This window comes from Corapipo altera, unplaced genomic scaffold (assembly GCF_003945725.1).
Source record: "Corapipo altera isolate COAL_440 unplaced genomic scaffold, ASM394572v1 65, whole genome shotgun sequence".
NCBI classification, from domain to species: domain Eukaryota; kingdom Metazoa; phylum Chordata; class Aves; order Passeriformes; family Pipridae; genus Corapipo; species Corapipo altera.
The window spans coordinates 10,094,725-10,100,068 of NW_020884891.1; the positions used below are offsets into that span (position 1 = coordinate 10,094,725).

At 39.8% G+C, this 5,344-nt stretch overlaps 1 long non-coding RNA gene across 1 annotated transcript; it reads right to left on the bottom strand.

Annotated features, from left to right (window-relative positions):
* Window positions 1-1,760: 1,760 nt before the first annotated feature.
* On the bottom strand, window positions 1,761-5,054 carry LOC113947992. The gene is made up of 3 exons (XR_003527948.1): window positions 4,953-5,054; window positions 4,022-4,230; window positions 1,761-1,835 (listed from the first exon to the last, which is right to left on the bottom strand). It is a non-coding gene; the product is annotated as an uncharacterized LOC113947992 (long non-coding RNA).
* Window positions 5,055-5,344: the final 290 nt, after the last annotated feature.

Sequence of the window (5,344 nt, forward strand, 5' to 3'; positions counted from 1 at the left end):
CAGGACTGTTATCAGTTTTGTATGATCCTTATCAGTATATCAGTGCTGCAAGTGAATTTGCATACCAGAGACATCTGGGGCCAAACACAGTAGAAACTGCTCCCTGTTCCTGAGCTGCAACATGGCTCAAAACCATCCCTCTGTCCAACATTTATTGGTCCATCTTTAATATGAGCAACTGGTGGAAAGTTTGGGGTAAAAACTTCGCAAAGATGAATTTAAATCAGAACCAATATTTATTCCAAGACTGCTCTGCAGTTCCTCCCATCTACTCCCTGGCTCTCCACATTAAATCACTTGGGTACCCCATATACTGCACCACATCAGATCTCAGCAGCGCAGATCAGAACACACAGCTGTGTTTATGCGAAAGAGAAACTAATAAATGAAAAATTACGAGTGGAAATTGAATCTGCTAGACGAATGCTCAGCAATAGATTAGCATATGCTGTATTTGCAAAAACAAAAAAATAATACTTTAACTCCAGCTTGTATTAAATATTGAGATCGCTGAGTTTTCCTCAAAGTTCTGCATGTCTTGATATATTGTAAGCGGGCATATTTCATTAGCTGCATATATCCATAGCTCTCTAATAACTTTCAAACTCCCGGACTGCTGTCATTTGGACTTAGATTTGAAGAGACACTTGAGACCTATAAAAGAAGGAAAAAAACGCCAAAAACCAATACTAAAAGCAATGTGCTTTCACTGCTTTTGTCAGTGGAAACTTTCCTTTGAGCTGTATAATTGAAAAGCAATGCAGCAGCACAAAATATTACATGAGACGAGGAACATTTCAGTGACAGCCTCGTAGCCTGCAAACCAAAACATAATGCATTGTTTATCACAGATAATTGCCGCCTTTCTATCCCGTTTTAATCTTTTTGTTACCTTTTAAACAAACACTCTCTCCCAATTTTAGACAGAGGAAATAAGAAAATACATTTGCATTCTCTTCTGAAGAATATTCATTATCCAGGGTAACAGAGAGAATAAACTGGATTTTTTGCAGAATATGCTACCCTGGTTATGTTAGCTACCCTTTGCAAGATAAGATACAAGCCAGTGAACCATCACAATACATTTTCTTTATTTAACTTTTAGGAAGCTGTAACTAAGCTGTAAGCTTCTGTGTTTATATTGCTTTGCTTTGAATTCATATTCTGCCTTATTTTAATATTTTCTAAATTTAAAAAAAATCCCACCGAAGTCAAACCTTTTTCATGCAGATGAGGATGCCAAGAGATAGTTCAGTTGTTGATTTATCCCTTAGAACAGAAACTTATTTAAAAAGGCATATCTCAATTTTTAATCACTTTTACAGCCTACGAGGGAGCATTTTCTGGCAAGATATTTTTCCTCTTGCCTGGACTGCTCTGAAAAGCAGTTACAGCCTATATAACATCTGAACTGCTGAAAAATCCACAAGAAGATCAAAAATGTAATTCTAACACCAACCCTAAAGCCTAATTCAGCCAAAGCCATTCAAGGGAGAAAAAAACCAAAACAACTTAGTGGTCAATAACCAGAGAGAACTTTAGCTGCACCCCTGGGTTACCAATTTCATGGACATTAATGCTGATGACTATTCTTTTCCTTTCACATCTATCCATAGCCTGAGTATTTGCATGTGTGACTGATACTACTCATCCCATGAAAGTCAGTGGAACTATTACTATTAATGTTCACCCACTCCTGCAGAATTAAAGCCATGCCTACCTCTATTTGATATCAGCTTCTCTCTCAGGGTGACCCAGTTTGAACTTCTTACACATATTTAACAAAAACTGAGCTTCTCTCCAACGAGATACCACTGTGCTGTGTTTGTCATATCCTGCAAAGAGAAGGGCTATGTAACACAGAAAAACTTGTGCAAAGTCAGCTCAGTTTGCTGACACCACTCAGATGTTGTTCTTACCAGGCACCTGCTATAACAAGATTTGCAATGCATTTTTTAGAAGAACACTTGGTTAAATTAGTATCTGCAAACTACAATGCGACACATGCATAATGCAGTGTGGCAGCTCTGGAGATTTACTAAGGCTGCACAGAGCAGCTTCCACAGTGATAAATGAAAAATACAGGTTTTCAAAATACGAACTTTATGTCTCAAGACACCTGTTATTTACCCACGAAATCAATGGAAAACTACCAGAAATAAGAATAGGCATTCTCATTAAGTTGTTTTTAATTTACTACTCTGTTTTGCACCGTCAGCAAACCAGACCACTCTGGCTGTGCCAAGATTGTTGCTGCCCAGATTCAGTCAGTGGGAGAAAGCCAAGCAGGAAAGCAAAACTTGGATCCAATCTTAACTTGCCCAAGGTGTAGGGATGTTTGAAGGACAGCTCAGAAGCTTATAAAGGACATTAAGTGGCTGACTCACTGATGTGACACTAAGTAGGACAGTGCAAGATCTAAAGAAGTAAATTGTAATGTAGTCTTGGTCTCCAAAGAAATTGCAGAAGTAGGAGGATAAAACTCAAACTCTTGTGCTTAAAGGGCATGAAACTCCTGGTGCTGAAGTGAAGAAGGGACAGTCCTGCAGTTCTTAGTAATGCCTGATCCAGCAAATTTTTCAAAAGACAGAAAAACAAAGAAAGCAGCAATGCAGGAACACAACAGAGTTTGAAGTTATAGAATTCAATATTAATTAAGTTAAGGTAGACCTTGTTATCAGAGACTATTGCTTTCAAGTTGCTTCTTTTGGTGTATTTATTAATTTGGGTATTTTTAAACATGTTCTGTACAAAATTAAAAAAAATTGATTTTAGATTTCTGGATTATACTCTGTCCTACTTCGCTATTTCCATTGAGCTTCACACAGACTAAACTTGTGAGTGCTCCAGACTGAAGCTGTCTGTTCAAAATGCCAAGTATGCTTTTTGGCAACCAAGACCAATAATAATGTACAAACAAGAATTCTGCATTTGTAGCTAAAGGACATTATGCACTTCTAATTTTCATCCTTCTGCCCAAGAGCACCAGAGAACAACCCCGCCACCAGTAGCACCACAACACAGAGCATACCTGTCCATACCTATTTCCCTAAGGCCTCCCTCTCTGCATCAGAGAGAGGTGAATATTGTCCCCTCACACCAACTCTCTCATCCAGTTGACAATTCCTGAAAGAGGAGCCTTTGGATTTTCAGCCAGTCATTTGTATGGCTGAAAGAAGACAAGAAGACAAGACCATGGTCATGAAAACCATTCCAGTTTCTTCCTCATGATAAATTGGCTGCAAACATTTCTACTAGTTCTAGCAGTATAAATTGGAAGTCACAAGTGAGCAGAGCAATTCCCACTGCAGCTGGATAAACCCTCCCTTCCCAATCTGTTACAGCTGTAACGATATATGTGGAGAAATAATATTGATCAAGGTGGAATAATATTTAGAGCAGAATGTCAGGTTCAGCCACAAACACGTTTGCTTGTGGAAGCAGCTGCTACATCCATTAGAATCTTCTAATAAACTGTTATGAAGATTGACACGTCGGAAGTAATTAAGTATTAAGTATTTTTAGGTAATTACTGCAGCAATAACATGAGACGTGCTCATTTTCAGAATGAGGAATTATCTGTAGCTCCCGTTGCTGCGCTCTTTTTAATGATTCGTAATAGTTTGACGCCAATGATTATTTTCTATTACTCCAGCTTTCCAACTTTCCAAACAAACTAACAGGAGCACAAGAAACTGTTTACAGCCTGGGGGAAATCCCACCAGTTTAACTTCAGCAGGTTATGTGGAACTCCTCAGGGAAAGGAGTGCACCGAAGGCACGGTGCCAATGCACTGATGAACAGCAAGGGATCCATGTAAAGCAACTACCTTTAAGATCCCATGGAGAAGGACAGGAAAAATCGTATGGCAACAAAAGTAGCCATCAGAAAATTATTTCTTATTAATAGGTATGCTCCCACATTTGTTAGGATACTCAGACTCTGACAAGGAAGGCATGCTTTCATGCCATCAGTGCTATTGGCCACCACCCAAACCAAACTCCCTTCCACCTCAACTCACAGCTCAGACTTGTTCCCTAATCCTTTTGAAAGGCACAAAGTTCATCCCGGATGTCCAGTCACCAGCCTGTATTTGCCAAGTGAGCCACCGGAAGCTATCTTTGTGCCGCACACAGCCAAAAGTCAGCAGCACTCTCACTTGGAGCCACAACATTCCAACTGCACACAGAGCCAGACTCAGGCTCACGCTGCTTCCAAACAGCATTTTATCTGCCAAGTGCAAAAACATACAAACCCAAAATTTCACATGGGTATGCTTGCTATTTTTTCTAGGAACTGCCCAGTTAAACCACAACAGGCTTTCTGCAAGGTAGTTGCAATAGGATCTCAACATACAGATGGGTTTTCTGAGTTTGGGAAAGCTTAACTATCTGCAGAGGAAGTGTGCCTAGAAACTATTTCCAAGAGTAGAGTGACCAGGCCAGATTTCAGTGCTGACCCCCTCCTGCACAGTGCCATGACTCCAGAATTCAGTGGTGTCCTGCCCTCCACCCAGTGCCAGGGGGCTGGTCATGCCACCCTTTGGCCCCTGGCAGGATGAGAGTAGCTGCACTCAAAGAAACTGCTCTGCCATTCTAAAAGAAATTTTGAAAATTAAAATGTAAATAAAAATAAATACACATCAATTAGACAAGAACTCTGAAAAATGCTACTGAATGGAAGAAACCCAAACAGCAAAGGTTAAAAGAAAATGGTCTTATTGACAAAATTGCTTCAGTAGTTTTAAAATTACCTGAGAGTGGTTTTGGCCTTTCTATTTTCAGTAAATCTGGAGGTTTGGCTTGTATTATAACTTAAATGTCAAGTTATAAATGTACTTTGAACTGAAAATACATTAAAAAAAACTTTTCAAAATGGGACCTTCACTGAAACTAACCATTTTCCCACAAACAGGTTTGGCTTTGACAGAAAAATGTCAGCATAAAACATACTCATCAGCTTCATTCTGAACTGTGTGGCCCCTAATGAGAGGATATTCCTAATCTGACCTTCTGAAAACATCTCTGCAGTGCCCCCACCACCCAGACACTCCCAGACAGCCTTTTCCCACCACGTCGTCAGTTCATCAGCATTGTTCTGTCAGGATTTAGAGCTGCTGCCTCACTCTGCCCTCTTAGTAGGAAAGCTCAGACTCCTTCTCTGCAAAGATAGGAATATTTGTGCTTGGGAGGGATAGATATAGTTAGATTAATTCCCACTTTGTCTTCATTTGCTTCCATTACAGCAAAGACAGAAATATCTGGCCCGTACACAGCCTCTGCCCAACCCCATTAACATTTGGTTAAAAGAGCCACCATAGGAGAAATTAACAGCTCCTCATTTA